Source organism: Capra hircus, chromosome 3 (genome assembly GCF_001704415.2).
Source record: "Capra hircus breed San Clemente chromosome 3, ASM170441v1, whole genome shotgun sequence".
Taxonomy (NCBI): Eukaryota; Metazoa; Chordata; class Mammalia; order Artiodactyla; family Bovidae; genus Capra; species Capra hircus.
Window position 1 is genome coordinate 62,833,023 of NC_030810.1, and position 20,655 is coordinate 62,853,677.

The window sequence follows — 20,655 nt, forward strand, 5'->3', positions numbered from 1 at the left end:
GCGGCTGAACTGAACTGGTCATGTACTGGGCATTAAGAGTTTTCACTTAATGTTTGCATAGTGTCTATGAGATACACTATTTTTCTCTGTGCGTAAGGAGACTTCAAAGAAATGGATTTTTAGCTGTGGGCTGCTTTCTTTTACTCCCTCAAATTCTGTTATGGTTTGCAGGATGCTCAGCTGTTATCACTCATTCACACTTGATGAAGGAGTGGGTGAGAAGAATGAGGATATTTTGAAACTTTAGTTGAGGCTGCACTGATTGAGCAGCACTGGAAGTAGCACTGAAGTATGTTGGGAAAGTTTTGTGAAATTTTCTTATGGGTTAAGGTAAAGAGGCTTACAGAGAAGTCCTGACAGTGTTTTCTGAGATTCTTAGAGGTACCAGCTGCTCATAGAGTCAAAGAGCCTTACTGGTAACCCTGTTAGCGATTAGGTTTGTCGGACTCCTTCATCAATAGGAATTGCTAAGAGACCAGGCAAGAAAATCAGGCACGGCTTTATTGGGAGGGAAAGCAAGGAACAGATGATTTTGCTCACTGCTGGGAACGGGGGAGGGGTGCTCCAGGGCAAGCTGGTTCCTTGTATGGGGTGAGGGTAGGGGTGGGTCTAGGGTTCTGGGATTAAAGGGTGGCTTAGTTGGTCTGCCTCACCCCTTGGTGGTGCTGTGTGCTGGATGTGTGCACAGTTCCCTGCTTTTGTTCCAGACTCTTTAGAAGTGGTAGTTGGGTTTTTGGTCTTTTTTTCTCTTGTTCATAATTTGCCCCAGCTGCCCATGCAGGCAGTTATATTTTTAGTCCCTTATGGTTTCTTTGTATTTTGCTGCTGGAGGAGACTTTTGTCCAGGTGCAAGCACTGCAGCAAAGGGTCGCAGGTCTCACGGCCCAGCCTGTCTCAGATTTGCAGGCCGGATTACATGTTTATGCTAGGAATAGTGCTAAATAACAAGGAATCCACGTGGCCTTGCTAAAGACAAAATTTGGGGGAAGATAGTAACAGGAGGATGTGTTTATCCTCAAGAGAATAAAACCATCTGGATTTCCATTTAAGATTACAGGGCAAGTTGTGAAACTACAAATCAGACACCAGAAGTAAAAACACTTTGGAGTATTTTGGATATTTGTCGTTTTCCTACATTTGTTCTTGTAATCTCTGTGTGTTTTTTAACAGTCATTGGAGGGAAAATTGTTAAACCAGTAAGGATTCTTGAGAGCATCACAGCTGATCACTTACCTGAGTTAAACAGTTAACACTGTAAGACTAGTTTTAATGGAGGTATCAGAGGTTATGGGGCTTCCCTGGTGGCTCAGGGATAAAGAATCTGCCTACAATGCAGGAAATGCAGGTTTGATTCCTGAGTGGGGAAGATCCCCTTAAGGAGGGAATGGCAACCCACTTTAGGATTCTTGCCTGGAGAATCACATGGACAGAGGAACCTGGCAGGCTTCAGTCTATAGGGTCGCAAAGAGTCAGACATGACTGAAGTGGCTGAGCATGCATGCATGCAGAGGTTGTGATGATATTGTTAAAGGGCAGTTTTGAAGGAGGAGGGGGACTTGAGTGGTCCAGACAACCCTAGAACTTTGGGTTGCCTGAGCATAGAGCAACCTGCTATGTCTAGGACAGACATGGCAGGGATTCTGGGTTAGGGGGGAGGGAGAAGTTATTTGTGAGGCTCTCACTGAATTCCTATCCAGTTCCTCAGACTCTTCCCCCTCCCTTTTTTGCTTCAATGGAGTAGAAGGACAAGCCTAGCTCCTTCAGTATAGGATTGAAACTTCATGCTGTCCCTGTCGTCTCTGTCCACCATCCCTGCACAAGGCATCATGGTGCGCTGTCCTCCTCACTTTGGCAGCTGGCGCTTTGCTGAAATTTGAAGTTGGTTCAATTTAACAGCTAGGAAGCTGGGAATGCTTTCTATGAAAGCATTTTAGCTCAGACTGAAATACCATGAGAGACTGTAGAGTAGGGATGGTTAAAGCCATTTTGGTGGCTCAGCAGGCACTGTGGGTAGTCAACTGTCTAGTTGACTATAGAGTGAAATTAGGAGTATTTTTTCCTGACCACTCAATGGACAGATAAGAAAATAGAGACCCATGGAAAGACAATGCTTTGCTCAGTGTTATGTGTCTATTGGTGGCAGTACTGAAGTAGAAAATGATCTGGTCAGAGCCTTTTGTTCACACTTGAGTCTGGTTAAGACAAAGACTGGGGAATGTAATTGCGGCTGTGTCCACATGAGAGGCAGGAGCCGGAAAGCCTGAATTTTACCTTGTGCCCATGGGTTGTGATGTATTGCAGGTTAGGTTACTGAGAAACAGATGCTGATAGGAGTTATTAGGGTTCAATGCTTATAAAAGGAAGGAGGATGAAGCAGGACTGGCCAAAGAAAAAAAATTAAGTTGTGATGCAGACCTGACAAATCCTTGGCCAACCTGCAGATTGTTGCTGAGAAAGCATTTTCTTCTCGAGTGTCCCCCATCAGGGCAGAGCTGCCCCATACTTTATATCTAACCCCACTCAGTCTCCTGATGGGTCCTGTCCCAGAAAGGGAATCATCTTGAGCAATGGGCTTCCCTGCAGCTGGAGGTCACAGCAGGAGGTTGATGACTGCCCTTCTTGTAACAAGTAACAAGCTGGGTAACAAGTTCTTTGAAGGGAGATCTAGGTGGTGGTTCTCCATGGCTACCACAGTGTGAATGTGTATTTGCCTTGGTGGTCATGGGGCCTTTTGTCACTGAATTTGCTTGGTTCTTCTTTCTTAAAATGGAGATAGGTATGCCTATTTCACAAAGCTATTTTGAGAATTAAATGAGAAAATGTATGTGAGCTTTTGAACAGTAAAAGCAATTATAACTATTATTTTCCTCATTCTACTAGTAATTTTGAAATCTCCCAATGGTGACAGCTTACTTGTTTTCTCAGACTGGAGGACAAAGCTGAGATAATCACATTCACTAGTTCTTGGCACGTTCTCACCATATGTGACAACCCTCTCTGTTTTCACCATTTGTACGTCATGGCTGTCATTACCCTTCCTCTCACTCTCATGCATTTGATATGATTCTTTACATAAACACATGTCTTTGTGAAGTACATAGTATTGTTTTATAGTGTGCTATTTTTTAACAACTTCATTGAGATATGCACGTGTGTGCTCAGTCATGTCGAACTTTTTGTAGCACCATGGGTTGTAGCCTACCAGGTTCATCTATCCATAGAATTTCCCAGGCAAGGATATTGGAGTGGGTTGCCATTTCCTTCTCCAGGGGATCTTCCCAACCCACGTCTCCTGCATTGGCAGGAGGATTTTTTACCACTGTGCCACCTGGAAGCCCCTCATTGAAGTATAGTTTACATAAAAATATACCTGTTAAAAAATACACCCACAATAAACTTACAGTTCAGTAACTTTACATTTATAGAGTTGTTCAATCACCACTATCCAGTTTTAGAACATTTTAATTTTCTCGTTAAGTTCCCTTGTTTCTGTTTGCAGTCAATCCCTGTTCCTAGGCCTAGCCCCAGGCAACCATTGATCTGCTTTCTATCTCTCGAGATTTGCCTTTTTTGGAAGTTTCATATGAAATCATATAATACATGATCTTTTGAGTTTGGCTTCTGTTATTTAGCATGAAGTTTTTGAGGCTTATCTATGTTGTAGCATGTGTCAGTAGTTTGTTCCTTTTTATTGCTGAATAATATTCCATTGTATCAATATATCGCATTTTGTTCATTCCTTTACTAGTTGATGGACATTTGGATTATTTCCAGATTTGGTATTATGAATGATTTTGCTTCCATATTCACATGTAAATCTTTGTGTATACATGTATTTTCACTTCCCTTTGGTGGATAGGAACCTGGGAGTGGAATTTCTGGGCCATGTGTAAAGTTTGTGTTTAATTTTTTAATGGTCAAACTGTTTCCCAAAGAGGCTACGCCATTTTACATTCCCAGTAATAATGTATTGAGGTTCTAATTTCTCTACATCCTTACTAAAATTTGGTATGGTCAGTCTTTTTGATTATGTGTATACAGGGGCTACCAAGGTGGCTTAGTGGTAAAGAATTCTCCTGCCAGTGCAAGAGACACAGGTTTGATCCCTGTGTTGGGAAGATCCCCTGGAGAAGGAAATGGTAACCCAAATTGGTGTTCTTGCCTGGAAGATTCTATGAACTGAGGAGTCTGGTGGGCTGCAGTCCATGGGCTTGCAAGAGTCAGACACAACTGAGCATGCATGGGCATATGTAGTAATATCTCATTGTGAATTTCACTTGCATTTTCTTAATCATCTAAAGGAGATCAGCCCTGGGTGTTCTTTGGAAGGAATGACAATAAAGTTGAAACTCCAGTACTTTGGCCGCCTCATGGGAAGAGTTGACTCATTGGAAAAGACTCTGATGCTGCGAGGGATTGGGGGCAGGAGGAAAAGGGGACAACAGAGGATGAGATGGCTGGATGGCATCACCGACTCGATGGACGTGAGTCTGAGTGAACTCCAGGAGTTGGTGATGGACAGGGAGGCCTGGCGTGCTGTGATTCATGGGGTCGCAAAAAGTCAGACACGACTGAGCGCCTGAACTGAACTGAACTGAACTGAATCTCTAGTAATGATATTGAGTATCTTTTCATGTGCTTACTGGTCATTTGTATGTGAAATGTTTATTAGTAAAACATTTATTCAGATCTTTTGCCTGTTTTTTAGTGTTATTTTTTATTTTTCAAGTTAAAATTTTAATACAATTTTAAAAAGTTACTTTCCATTTAGTTATTACAAAGTATTGGCTGTATGACCTGTGTTGTATGATATGCTTGAGCCTACCTCACAGTCAATAGTTGGTACCTCTCACTCCCCTACTCTTGTATTGCCCTGCCCCCTGCATCCTCACTGGTTACCAGTAGTTTGTTCTCTGTCTGTGAGTCTGATTTATTTTGTTATTATGTATTAGTTGTAGGGCTAGTGTAGGGCTAGTGGTAGGGCTTCCCAGGTGGTGCTAGTGGTAAAGTGGTGTACTTCCTGCCAATGCAGGAGGTATAAGAATCGTGAGTTCTATCCCTGGGTCAGGAAGATCCCTTGGAGAGGGCATGGCAGCTCACTCCAGTGTTCTTGCTTGGAGAATCCCATGGACAGAGGAGCCTGGAGGGCTACAGTCCATAGGGTCCAAAGGAGTTGGACTCAACTGAAGCAACTTGGCATACAGTATGCAGCCATTAGCGTGAGACCATTAGGGCCTAACCATTAGCACTCGTGGGCTAGAAGTACTACTCCACCAGTAGTCTGCTATCAGTCATTCTTGGGGCAGAGAGTGAGGTAAGAAGCTGATCTCCCCAGGGCCCTCCAGGCCCTCTGACCTTGGGCTGGTGAGTGAGCTGGGAGTGGAGGTGGGACAGGCTGAGGGCTGTGTCCTGCAAAGCTCCAGAGCCCTCAGCATGGCTGCCCACTGTCCAGACCTGGGTCTTCAGCAGCAGCAATCCTTTTCCCTTTCCCTACCTCTGTGACCTATTGTGGTGGCAGTATCCTTCGGTTGCAGTCGGGGAAACTCGGCACCCGTTTGGGTGGCCTGAGGAATCTGAGGGCCAGCTGAGTCCTGGGTGCCTGGTTCCCTCAGTGATGACAGTTGGGCAGGGTCTGGGAACCTCACCCTGAGGGCACTGCCAGCTGGGATATGCCTTTTTAGCAGGGCCTGGACATTGGCAAGAGGATCCAGACTGGGTATTGGAAGAAAGCTCTTGGGCAGGGTAACCAGTCCTTACAGGGATCTCCTCCTCATTTTACCCAGGGCCTGAACCTCTGAGGGCAAAAATTGAGCCTTGGAACTTGTCTTTGCTTTTCAGAACAGAGAATACATTTCTTTCAGTGGAGGTTTACAGGAATGTCATGACCTGACTTCACTTCAGGAGCAAAGGATCTGACACCAAGAAGTTTGCAACAGCTAATCATGCCCCTTCCTCACCTTTCTTATAAAAGGCTATGCTGAAAGTCCTCAGCGAGTTTGAGGTTTTTAAGGCATGTGTAACCATCTCCTTGCATGGTGCTTCACTAAACCTTCTCTGCTCTAAACTCTGACCGTTTGTATTATTTGGTCTCACTTTGCATTGGGCACATGGATTCGTATTCATTCCGTAACATTTATATTCACTAGTCTGTTGTGTTTTCTAGATTTCACATAGAAATGGTATTATACATTATCTGTTTGGCTTGTTTTGCTTAGCATAATGCCCTCCAAATTCCTACAGAGGGCAAAATTTTGTTCTTTTCATGGCTGAGTAGTATTCCATCATCTAGACATACCGCTTCTTCTGTATCTATTTATCTGCTGAGGAACACTTAAGTTGCTTTCATGTCTTGGTGATTGTAAATAATGCTGCTATTAACCTTGGGGTGCATGTATGTTTTCAAATTGTTTTGTTTTCTTCGGACATATACCCAGGAATCCAATTGGCGTTCTATTTTCAGTTATATTTGTAGTCTTTTTGAGAAACCTCCATACCGTTTTCTACAGCAACTTCACTAGTTTACATTCCCATCAACTGTGTACACAGGCTGCTTTGTTTTTGTTGTTGTTTTGAACTGCTCAGTTTTAATTGAATGAATTTAGAATTGGGAGAATTTTTCCAAGAAAGATATGAAACTTGTGCCTAAAATTCAAGGCTACTTAGAGCCTTATTGTTATGGTTTTTCTTTTCTTTTCTCAGTCGGTCTCTATCTCTGGATTTTTTTACTTAATCATAAAGTACTAATGCATAAAGTTTTGAGCCAGGAGAAGGTAAAAACACTGAAATTCTTGGAGTTTCTTGAAATGCTATGGGTTACCAGAGTTCAGAGTAGTTTTTTCTAATGAAATAAAGTGAGACTTTGTCTTTTGGCTTATTAGAGCATATGAATTATATTACCATAGTGTACTAAAACTACTTATTTTTAGATATATTTATCCAAATTAATATTATCCTTCTAAGTAGTCACCTAGGGATTGCATATACTTACTTTTCTTGATGCTATTGTTTAAAGATAGGTTTTATAAATTTTTTTCTTAAATTTATCTTCTGGAATACTTTGAATCAAGCTAAAGTTTGTTTCACATATTGTTTTTATTATTTTTAAAAATTATTTTTATTGGAGTACAGTTGATGTACAATGTTGTGTTTCAGGTGTACAGCAAAATGATTCAGTTATACATATATATTCTGTTTTCCAGATTCTTTTCCCATATACATTATTAGAGAATATTGAGTAGAGTTCCCTGCACTATATACTAGGACTTTATAGAGTATCAATTTTATATATAATAAAAAAATTTTATATAAAATATATATTTAAATTTAAAATTATATATTTAATTTATATTTTATATATAAAAAATATATATGGTATATATATATATATGTTAATCTAGAATTCCTAATTTAGCCCTTCTCCCACCATTTCCGTTTGGTAAATAGAAGTCTTCAATGTCTGTGAGTCTGTGCTGTGTAATTAAGTTATTTCATATCATTTTTTTTGATTCTATATATAAGTGATATTATATGATATTTGACTTTGTCTGATTTATATCTCCTAGTATGATAATCTCTAGGTCCATCCATGTTGCTGCAAATGGTATTTCATTCTTTTTAATGGCTGAGCAATATTCATTGTATATATGTACCACATATTTATCCATTCATGTGCTGATGTACATTTAGGTTGCTTCCATGTCTTGTCTACTGTAAATAGTGCTGCAATGAATATTGGGGTGCATGTATTTTTCTAAGTGTGGTTTTCTTCAAATATATGCCCCCAAGTGGGATTGGTGGATTGTATGGTAGCTCTATTTTTAGTTTTGTAAGAAACCTGAACTGTTCTCCATAGTGGTTGTACCAGTTTACATTTCTCCCAACAGTGTGGGAGGGTTTTTTTCTCCACATCCTGTCCAGCTTTTAATGCTTATAGACTTTTTGATGGTGACTGTTCTGACTGCTGTGAGGTGATACCGCATTGCAGTTTTGATTTGCATTTCTCTAATTATTATTTGCTCAGTCATGTCTGACTCTTTGTGACCCTATGCACTGTAGACTGCCAGACTTCTCTGTCCATGGGATTCTCCAGGCAAGAAACTGGAGTGGGTTGCCATTTCCTTCTCCAGAGAATTTTGCTGACCCAGGGATCAAACCCAGGTCTCCTGCATTGCAGGGAGATTCTTTACCATCTGACATTGAGCATCTTTTCATATACTTTTTGGCCATCTGTATGTCTTCTTTGGACAAATAGCTAGTTAGATCTTCTGCCCATTTTTTTTTTTTTTATTTCTTTATTTTATTTTATTTTATTTTTTATTTTTTTTTAAATTTTTTATTTTTTTTAAATTTTAAAATCTTTAATTCTTACATGCGTTCCCAAACATGAACCCCCCTCCCACCTCCCTCCCCACAACATCTCTCTGGGTCATCCCCATGCACCAGCCCCAAGCAAGCTGCACCCTACGTCAGACATGGACTGGCGATTCAATTCTTACATGACAGTATACATGTTATAATTCCCATTCTCCCAAATCATCCCACCCTCTCCCTCTCCCTCTGAGTCCAAAAGTCAGCTATACACATCTGTGTCTTTTTTCCTGTCTTGCATACAGGGTCGTCATTGCCAACTTCCTAAATTCCATATATATGTGTTAGTATACTGTATTGGTGTTTTTCTTTCTGGCTTACTTCACTCTGTATAATTGGCTCCAGTTTCACCCATCTCATCAGAACTGATTCAAATGAATTCTTTTTAACGGCTGAGTAATACTCCATTGTGTATATGTACCACAGCTTTCTTATCCATTCATCTGCTGATGGACATCTAGGTTGTTTCCATGTCCTGGCTATTATAAACAGTGCTGCGATGAACATTGGGGTACATGTGTCTCTTTCAATTCTGGTGTTGTTGTTTTTTTATATTGAGCTGCATGAGCTCTTTGTAGATATTGGAGATTGATTGCTTGACAGTCTCTGATTGCAAATATTATCTCCCATTCTGTGAGTTGGCTTTTTGTTTTATGATTTCCTCTGCCATGCAAAAGCTTTGAAGGTTAATTAGGTCTCATTTGTTTATCTTTGTTTTTATTTTCATTACTCTAGCAGGTGGGTCCCAAAAGATATTATTGCAATTTATGTCTGATTTATGCAGTGTCCTGCCTATGTTTTCCTCAAAGAGATTTATAGCATCCAGCCTTCCATTTAGTTCTTTGTTTCTGTTTTGAGTTTATTTTGGGGTAAGGTATTAGAGTGAGAAGGCAATGGCAACCCACTCTGGTACCCTTGCCTGGAAAATCCCATGGATGGAGGAGCCTGGTAGGCTGCAGTCCATGGGGTCACAAAGAGTCAGACACGATTGAGCGACATCACTTTCACTTTTCACTTGCATGCATTGGAGAAGGAAATGGTAACCCACTCCAGTGTCCTTGCCTGGAGAATCCCAGGGACGGGGGAGCCTGGTGGGCTGCCATCTACGGGGTAGCACAGAGTCAGACACGACTGAAGCGACTTAGTAGCAGCAGCAGCAGATTGCTTTGCCTGTTTGGGCTCTTTTGTGTTTGCATATACATTTTAAGATTTTTTTTCTTCTAGATCTGTAAAAAATGCCATCAGTAATTTGATAGAGATTGCATTGAATCTGTAGATTGCCTTGGGTGGTATAGTCATTCGGACAATATGGATTCTTCCAGTCCAGGAACATATTTCCATGTGTTCATCTCATCTTTAGTTTCTTTCTTCACTGTCTATAGTTTTATGAGTATAGATCATTTGCTTCTTCAGGTAGGTTTATTCCTAGTTATTTTATTCTTTTTGATATGATAGTAAAAGGAGTTTTTCCCCTTCCTTGTTGTAGAAATGTAACAGAATCCTGTGTATTTTGTAACCTGCAAATTTACTGAATTCATTGAGCTCTAGTAGTTTTCTGGTAGAATCTTTAGGATTTTTTAATATAAAGTATCATGTTATCTGGAAACAGTAACAGCTTTGTTTCTCCTTTTCCAGTTTGGATTCATTTAATTTAATTTCCTTCTGATTGCTCTGGCTAGGATTTCCAAAACTATGTTGAATAAATGTGGCGAGAATCAACATCCTTGTCTTGCTTCTGATCTTAGTGGAAATATTTTCAGCTGTTCACCATTCAGTTCAGTCAATTGCTGTCATGTCTGACTTGCAACCCCATGTACTGTAGCACACCAGGCCTCCCTGTCCATCACCAACTCCCAGAACTTGCTCAAACTCATGTCCATCGAGTTGGTGATGCTATTCAACCATTTCATCCTCTGTCATTCCCTTTTCCTCCTGCCTTCAATCTTTCCCAGCATTAGGGTCTTTTCCAGTGAGTCAGTTCTTCACATCAGGTGGCCAAAATATTGGAGTTTCAGCTTCAACATCAGTCCTTCCAGTGAACACCCAGGACTGATCTCCTTTAGGATGGACTGGTTGGATCTCCTTGCAGTCCAAGGGATTCTCAAGAGTCTTCTCCAACACCACAGTTCAAAAACATGAATTCTTTGGTGCTCAGCTTCTTTTATAGCCCAACTCTCACATCCATACATGACTACTGGAAAAACCATAGCTTTGACTAGACGGACCTTTGTTGGCAAATTAATGTCTCTGCTTTTTAATATGCTGTCTAGGTTGGTCATAGCTTTTCTTGCAAGGAGTAAGCATCTTTTAATTTCATGGCTGAAGTCACCATCTTCAGTGATCTTGGAGCCCAAGAAAATAAAGTCTGTCACTGTTTTGATTGTTTCCTATCTATTTGCCATGAAGTGATGGGGCCAGATGCCATGATCTTAGTTTTTTGAGTGTTGAATTTTAAGCCAGCCTTTTCACTCTCCTCTTTCACTTTCATTAAGAGGCTCTTTAGTTCCTCTTCATATTTTTGCCATAATGGGGGCATCATCTGAGTATCTGAGGTTATTGATATTTCTCCTGGCAGTTTTGGTACCAGCTTGTGCTTCATCCAGCCTGGCATTTCACATGATGTACTCTGCATATAAGTTAAATGGGCAGGGTGACGATACACAGCCTTGACTTACTCCTTTCCCCATTTGGAACCAGTCTGTTGTTCCATGTCTGGTTCTAACCCGCATGCTGCTTGACCCGCATACAGATTTCTCAGGAGGCAGGTAAGATGGTCTGGTATTCCCATCTCTCGAAGAATTTTCCAGAGTTTGTTGTGATCTACAGTCAAAGGCTTTTGCATAATCAATAAAGCAAAAGTAAATGTTTTTCTGGAATTCTCTTGCTTTTTGTATGATTCAACGGATGTTGGCAATTTGATCTCTAGTTCCTCTGCTGTTTTTAAATCCAGCTTGAACATCTGGAAGTTCATGGTTCACATACTGTTGAAGCCTGGCTTGAGAATTTTCACCATTTGTATGATAGTTGAGCATGATGTTAGCTGTAGGACATATGTGGCCTTTATTATGTTGAGGTAGGTTCATTCCCTCTATGCCTGCTTTATTGAGTTTTTATCATAAATGGGTGTTGAATTTTGTCAAAAGGTTTTTCTCCATTTATTGAGATGATCATATGGCGTTTATTCCTTGGTTTGTTGATGTGATGTGTCAAACTGATTGATTTGAGGATATTGAAAAATCCTTGAATCCTTAGGAGAAATCCCACTTGATCATGGTGTATGATCATTTTAATGTATCTTTGATTCAATTTTCTAGTGTTTTGTTGAGGATTTTTGCATCTGTTCATCCATGATATTAGCCTGTAATTTTGTGTGTGTGTGTGTGTGTGTGCAGGCTGGGTAGGGAGGACTCTCTTTGATGTTGGTATCAGAATGATAGTGGCCTTATAGAATGAGTTTGGGAGTTCTTCCTCTGCAATTTTTGGGAATATTTTCAGAAGGATAGGTGTTCCTTCTTCTCTAAATGTTTGATAGAATTCACCTGTGAAGCCATCTGGTCCTGGACTTTTGTTGTAAGTTTTCAAATATCAGTTTCAATTTCAGTATGTGATTAGTCTGTTCATATTTTCTATTTTCTTCCTGGTTCAGTCTTGGAAGATTGTACCTTTCTAAGAATTTGTCCATTACTTCTAGGTTGTCCCATTTTATTAGCATATAGTGCCTTGTAGTAGTCTCTCATGATACTTTGTATTTCTATGATGCCTGTAGTAACCTCTCTTTTTCATTTCAAATTTTATTGACACCTCTCCCTTTTTTTCCTGGTGAGTCTGGTCAAAGGTTTAGCAATTTTATCTTTTCAAAGAACCAGCTTTTAGTTTCACTGATCTTTTCTATTGTTATCATTGTGTTTATTTCATTTATTTCTGCTCTGATATTTATGACTTCTTTCCTTGTATACTAACTTTGGATTTTGTTTGCTCTTCTTTCTCTGGTTGCTTTAGGTCCAAGGTTAGGTTGTTGATTTGAAATTTTTCTTATTTCATGAAGTAAGATTTTATTGTTATAAACATCCTTCTTAGAATTGCTTTTGTTGTATGCCATAGATTTTGGATCATTTTTCGCTTTCATTTGTCTCTAGGTACTTTTTGATTTTCTCTTTGATTTCTTCAGTGTTCCATTGATTGTTTAGTAGCGTATTGTTTAGCCTCCACACATTTGTGTTTCTTATGTTTTTTCTACCTTGCAGTTGATTTCTAATCTCATAAAAGATGCTTGATATGATTTCAGTTTTCTCAAATTTATGGAAGCTTACTTTCTGGCCCAGCATGTGATCTATCCTGGAGAATGTTCCATCTGCACTTGAAAAGAATGTGTACTCTACTGCTTTTGCATGGAATGCTCTATAAATATCAATTAATTCCATCTCATCTAATGTGTTATTTAAGGCCTTTGTTTCCCTATTGATTTTCTGTCTGGATCATCTGTCCATTGATATAAATGGAATGTTGACATCCCCCCACTATTAATGTGTTACTGATAATTTCTCCTTTGATGGCTATTAGCATTTGCCTTATATGTTGAGGTGCTCTTATGTTGGGTGCATATATATTTACCATTACTATATTTTCTTCTTGAATTGGTCCCTTGATCATTATGTAGTGCCCATCTTTGTCTCTTGTAACAGTCTTTAAAGTCAATTTTGTCTGATGTATGTGTTGTTATCCCAGCTTTCTTTTGATTTTCATTTGCATAGAATACCTTTATCCATCCCCTCACTTTGAATCTGTCTGTGTCCCTATATCTGAAGTGGATCTCTTGTAGAAAGAATATATATGGATCTTATTTTTGTGTTCATTCAGCCACTATTTGTCTTTTGGTTGGAGCATTTAATCCACTTACATTGAAGGTGATTATTGGTGTGTATGTTCTTATTGCCATTTTGTTAATTGTTTTAAATTTGTTTTTGTAGGCCCTTTTCCTTCCCTTCCTCTTTTGTTCTATTGTGCTTTGACACACTTTAGTGTTGTGTTTGGACTCCTATTTATTTTTTGTCTGTATCTCTATTGTAGATTTTTGGTTTGTGGTTATCATGAAGTTTTGATCTAGCAGTCCACATTTATAAAGATTGTTTTAAACCTGTTGGTCTTAGTTTCAGATGTATTCCCAGTGTCCTGCATTTGTACCCTCCTGTTCTCATGATTGCTGGTTTTGATATATTTGCATGAGGATGATTTCCTGCCTTTACTATATGTACTTAGTCACTTGGTCATGTTTGATTATTTGTGACCCCATGGATTTTAGCCCGCCAGGCTTCTCTGTCCATAGGATTTCTTGGGCCAGAATACTGGAGTGGGTTGCTATTTCCTGCTCCAGGGGATCTTCCGGACTCAGGGATCAAACACAGGTCTCCTGCCAGTCTCCTGCATTACAGGGGGATTCTTTACCCACTGACCCATCAAGAAAGCCCATACCTTTACTATATGTTTGCCTTTATTAGTGAATTTTCCCATTTGCAATTTTCTTGTTCCTAGTTGTAGGCTTTTCTTTTTTTTCACCTAGAGAAGTTCCTTTAGCATTTGTTGTAAAACTGCCTGGTGGTGATGAATTGTCTTAGCTTTTGCTTGTCTGTAAAGCTTTTGATTTCTCTGTTGAATCTGAATGAGAGCCTTTCTGGGTACATTATTCTTGGTTGTAGGTTTTTCTCTTTTATCCCTTTAAATATATTGTGCCACTCCCTTCTGGCCTGCAGAGTTCCTGCTGAAAAATAAACTAATAATGTTATAGGTAACTTCTTGTATGTTCTTTGTTGCTTTTAATATTGCCTCTGTTTTTAGTTGTTATCAATTTGATTAATGTGTGTCTCAGCATCTTCCTCCTTGGGTTTATCCTGTATGGCACTTGCTGCGATTCCTGGACTTGGGTGACTATTTCTTTGTCTATCTTAGGGAAGTTTTTAGCTATTCTCTCTTCAAATATTTTCTCAGGCTCTTTCTTTCTTTTCTTTCTGGGACCCCTCTAGAGTGCAAATGTTGGTGTATTTAATGTTGTCTTAGAGGGCTCTTAAAATTGTCCTCAATTCTTTTCATTACTTTTTCTTTCTTCTGTTCTGCAGCAGCGAGTTTCACTATTCTCTCTTCCAGGTTACTTACCAGTTTTCTGCATCAGTTATTCTGCTACTGATTCCTTCTAGTGTATAATTTATTTCAGTTTTAGTCCAACTCTGTTTATTCTTTAAATCTTCTAGCTCCTTGGTAAACATTTCTTGTATCTCCTCAGTCTTTACCTCCATTATTTTTTGGAGATTTGGATCATCTTCACTATCATTACTCTGAATTCTGTCTTCAGTAGGTGGCCTGTCTCTATCTCACTTAGTTATTATTTTCTTTGGCTTTATCTTGTTACTCCTTCTGGAACATATTCCTATGTCATCTCATTCTGTATTTCTTCTCAGTCTCTGTTCTGCAGGTTGCAGGGTTGTAGCTCACCTTGCTTCTGGTGTCTGCCCCCTCATGGGTGAGGCTGGTCTAGAGGCTTGTAAAGGTTTCTGGTTGGGAGGGACTGGTACCTGCCCACTGATGGGTGGAGCTGGGTCTTGTTCTTCCTGTGGGCAGGGCCATGTCAAGGGGTGTTTGGAGGTGTCTCTAGGCTGAGGAAGACTTCAAGCATTCTGTCTGCTGATGAGTAGAAATGCATTCCCACCTTGTTGGTTGTTTGGCCTGAGGTGTCCCTAGGTATGGCCAAGTCTTTTCTTTTTTTCTAATTGGAGTATAGTTGCTTTACAATGTTGTGTTAGTTTCTGCTGTACAGCAAAGTGAGTCAGCTATATATATACATATATCCCATCTTTTTAGATTTCCTTCTCATTTAGGTCACCACAGAGCACTGAGTAGAGTTCCCTGTGCTATATAATAGGTTCTTATTAGGTATCTGAGAAGGCAGTGGCAACTCACTCCAGTACTCTTGCCTGGAAAATCCCATGGATGGAGGTAGGCTGCAGTCCATGGGGTCGCTAAAAGTTGGACACGACTGAAGTGACTTAGCAGCAGTAGCAGCAGCATTAGGTATCTATTTTATATTTAGTACTGTTTATGTCAATCACAATCTCCTAATTCATCCCACACCCCCTTTCCTCCTTGGTATATATATCTTTGTTCTCTGCATTTGTGTCTCTATTTCTGTTCTGCACATAATTTCATCTGTACCATTTTTTCTAAATTCCACATATTAGTGACATTATATAATATTTGTTTTCCTGTTTCTGACTTACTTCACTCTATATGACAGCCTCTAGGTCCATCCATGACTCTGTGAATGGCACAGTTTTATTCCTTTTTAATGGCTGACTAATAGTCCATTGTAGAGATGTACCATATCTTCTTTCGTCTGTTCTTCTGTTGATGGACATCTAGGTTGTTTCCATGTTTTGGCTGTTGCAAATAGTGCTGCAGTGAACATGGGGTGCATGTATCTTTTGGAATTATAACTTTCTTTGGGTATATGCTCAGGAGTGAGATAACTGGGTCATGCTGCTACTGCTGCTAAGTCACTTCAGTAGTGTCCAACTCTGTGCGACCCCATAGATGGCAGCCCACCAGGCTCCTCTGTCCCTGGGATTCTCCAGGCAAGAATACTGGAGTGGGTTGCCATTTCCTTCTCCAATGCATGAAAGTGAAAAGTGAAAGTGAAGTCGCTCAATCGTGTCCGACTCTTAAGGACCGCATGGGCTGCAGCCCACCAGCCTCCTCCATCCATGGGATTTTCCAGGCAAGAGTAGTGGAGTGGGTTGCCATTGTCTTCTCCCAACTGGGTCATATAATAGTTCTATTTTGAGTTTTTTAGGGAACCTCCATCCTGTTCTCCATAGTGGCTATATCAATTTACTCCTACCAACAGTTTAAGAGAATTTCCTTTTCTCTACACCCTCTCTAGCATTTATTGCTGTAGATTTTAAAATTTTTAATTGGAGGATAATTGCTTCATAATGTTGTATTGGTTTCTGCCAAATAACAATGTGAATCAGCCATAAGTATGCATAAGTCTCCCTCCCTCTTGAACATCCTTTGCACCCCCACCACATCCTACCCCTCTTGATTGTCGCAGAGCACCAGGTTGAGCTTACTGCATTATACACCCACTTCCCACTAGCTATCTTTTTTACACAGAGTAATGTATATGTTTCAGTGATACTCTTAATTCATCCCACCCTCGCCTTCCCCCACTGTGTCCACAAGTCTGTTCTCTATGTCTGTGTCTCTATTCTTACCCTACACATAGGTTCATCAGTACCATTTTCCTAGATTCCAAATATATATATATATATATATGTATATATATATAAAATATATACACACATATACAGTATTTGTTTTTCTCTTTCTGACTTACTTCACTCTGTATAACAGGCTATAGATTCACCCACCTCAGTTAGAACTGACTCAAATTTGTTTCCCTTTCTGACTAAGTAATACTCCATTGTATATATGTATAATACCACAACTCTTTATCCATTCATCTTTTGATGGATATCTAGGTTGCTTCCATGTCCTGGCTGTTTAAATAGTGCTGCAGTGAACATTGGGGAATATGTGTCTTTTTGAATTATGTTTTTTTATGGTTATGGTCCAAGTAATGGGGTTGCTGGGTCATATGGTAGTTTTATTCCTGTTTATTTTTAAGGAATCTCCATACTGTTCTCCGTAGTGACTGTATCAGTTTACATTCCCACCAGAAGTTCTAAAGGATTCTCTTTTCTCCACATCATCTCCAGAGTTTATTGTTCATAGAGTTTTAAAAGTTAAGTTGTTTAATTGGAGGATAATTGCTTTACAGTATTGTGTTGGTTTCTGCCTTTATTATTGTTCAGTTGCTCAGCTGCTGCATCCGACTCTTTGTTGACACCATGGGCAGTAGTATGCGAGATTTCTCTGTCCTTCACTGTCTCCCAGAGTTTGCTCAAATTCAAGCCCATTGGGTCGATGATGCCATCCAATCATCTCATCTTTTGTCACCTTCTTCTCCTGCTACACTTAATTGTTCCCAGCATCAGAGTCTTTTCCAATGACTGGACTCTTCACATCAAGTGGCCAAAGTATTGGAACTTCAGCATCAGTCCTTCCAATGAATATTCAGGGTTGATTTCCTGCAGTGTTATGAACCTCTGTCCTGTACAATGAATTATACAGAGTTGATCTCCTGTACAATGTTATGAACCTCTGTTCTCAGGCATTCTGTCTACCAGATCTAATACCTTAAATTTGTCCCTTCCGCTGTATAACTATAAGGAATTTGATTTAGGTCATACCTGAGTGGCCTAGTAGTTTTCCCTACTTTCTTCAATTTAAGTCTGCATTTTGCAATAAGAAGCTCATAATCTGAGCCATAATCACCTCCAAATCTTTTTTTCTTTTGCTGACTGTGTAGAACTTCTCCATCTTTGGCTACAAAGAATATGACAAATCTGATTTTGGTATTGACCATTTGGTGATGTCCATATGTAGAGTTGTCTCTTGTCCTGTTAGAAGAGGGTGTTTGCTATGATCAGTGCATTCTCTTGATAAAACTCTGTTAGCCTTTGCCCTGCTTCATTTGTACTATAAACCAAACTTACCTGTTACTCCAGGTATCTCTTGACTTTTGCATTCCAGTCCCCTACGATGAAAAAGATGTCTTTTTTGGTGTGTGTGTTGGTTCCAGAAGGTCTTATAGGTCTTCAGAGAACCAGTCAAATTCAATTTCTTCATCATAAGTGGTTGGGACATAGACTTCCTGTTGAATGGCTTGCCTTGGAAACGAACTGAGATCATTCTGTTTTTAAGATTGCACCCAAGTACTGCATTTTGGACTCTTTTGTTGACTATGAGGGATACTCCATTTCTTCTAAAGGATTCTTGCCCACAGTAGTATATACAATGGTCATCTGAATGAAAATTCACCCATTCCTGTCCATTTTAGTTCACTGATTTATAAAATGTCAGTGTTTACTTTGCCATGTCTGGTTTGCCATGTCTGCCATGTCTTGTCCTCTTCTCCTGCCTTCAGTCTTTCCAAGCATCAAGAGCCCTTGTGATTCGGCTCTTCACATCAGGTGGCCAAAGTATTGGAGCTTCAGTTTCAGTGTCAGTCCTTCTAATGAATATTCAGGGCTGATTTCCTTTAGGATTGACTAGTTTGATCTCCTTGCTGTCCAAGGGACTCTCAAGAATCTTCTCCAACACACTTCTCTAACACCACAGTTCAGAAGCATCAATTCTTTGGTGCTCAGCCCTCTTTATGGTCCAACTCTCACATGCATACATGACTACTGGAAAAACTATAGCTTTGACTATATGAACCTTTGGCAGCAAAGTAATGTCTCTGATTTTTAATATTTTGTCTAGGTTTTTCATAGCTTTTCTTCCAAGGAGGAAGCGTTTTAATTTTGTGGCTGCAGTCACCATCTGCAGTGATTTTGGAGCCCAAGAAAAGAAAGTCTGTTACTGTTTCCATTATTTCCCCATCTATTTGCCATGAAGTGATGGAACTGGGTGCCATGATCTTAGTTTTTTGAATGTTGAATTTTAAGTCAGCTTTTTCACTCTCCTGTTTTACTTTCATCAAGAGGGTCTTTAGTTCCTCTTCATTTTCTGCCATTAGAGTGGTATCATCTGCATTTCTGAGGTTCTTGATATTTCTCATGGAAATCTTAACTCCAGCTTGTGCTTCATCCAGCCTAGCATTTCTCATGATGTACTCTGCATATAAGTTAAATGAGCAGGGTGACAATATACAGCTTTGATGTACTCCTTTCCCAATTTGGAACCAGTCTGATGTTTTGTGTCCACTTCTAACTGTTGCTTCTTGACCTACATACAGGTTTCTCAGGAGGCAGGTAAGTTGGTTAGGTATTCTCATCTCTTTAAGAATTTTCTACAGATTTTTGTGATCCACACAGTCAAAGGGTGTGGATCTTCATAGTCAATGAAGCAGAAGTAGATTACCTTCATTCATGAACCTAACTTTCTAGGTTCCTATGCAGTACTGTTCTTTATAGCATCAGACTTTACTTTCACCATCAGACAGATACACAGCTGGGTATCATGTCCACTATGGCTCAGCCTCTTCATTCCTTCTGTATTTATTTCTCTACTCTTCTCCATCAGTGTATTGGACACCTATCAACCTGGAGAGGTTCATCTTTCAGTGTTATACCTTTTTGCCTTTTCATATGTTTATGGGGTTCTCAAAGCAAGAATACTGAAATAGTTTGCCATGCCCTTCTCCAGTGGACCACATTTTGTTGGAGCTCTCCCAAACACCCATTTGTCTTAGGAAGCATGTCAGGGCATGGCTCATAGTTTCACAGAGTTACACAAGACTGTTATCCATGTGATCATTTTGGTTAGTTCTCTATTATTGCGATTTTCATTCTGTCTGCCCTCTGATGGATGAGGATAAGAGGCTTGTGCAAGCTTCCTGATGGAAGAGACAGCCTGTGGATTTCTGTCATAGAGCAACATAAATCAGTCATGGATATATGTATCTCCCCTTCCTCTTGGGCCTCCCACCCACATCCCACCCCATCCCACCCTTCTCAGTTGTCCAGGAGCACTGGATTTGAGCTCCCTGCATCATACAACAAATTTACACTGGATATATAGTTTTACATATGGTAACGTATATATTCTCAAGCTACTCTCTGAATTATTCCCACCATTCCCTTCCCCCACTGTGTCCATAAGTCTGTTCTCTATGTCTGTGTCTCCATTGCTTCCCTGCAGATAGATTCATCAGCACCTTCATTCTAGATTACTTATATATGTGTGGTGGGCCTGGGCCAGGCTTCTATAAAGTTACTGCTTTTTCTGTGGATCTTTGTACGCCTAGGACACTGTGTGTGCTCCCTGTGATATTTGTTTTTCTCTTTCTGAGTTATTTCACTTTATATAATAGGCTCTGTGTTCATCCACCTTCTTAGAACTGAGTCAAATGTGTTCCTTTTTATGGATGACTAATATTCATTGTTCCAAATCGGGAAGGGAGTAGGTCAAGGCTGTATATTGTCACCCTGCTTATTTAACTTCTATGCAGAGTACATCATGTGAAACACTGGGCTGGATGAAGCACAAGCTAGAATCAAGATTGCTGAGAGAAATATCAGTAACCTCAAATATGCATATGACACCACCCATATGGCAGCAAGTGAAGAACTTAAGAGCCTCTTGATGAAAGTGAAAGAGGAGAGTGAAAAAGTTGGCTTAAAGCTCAACATTCAGAAAACTAAGATCATGGCATCCAGTCCCACCACTTCGTGG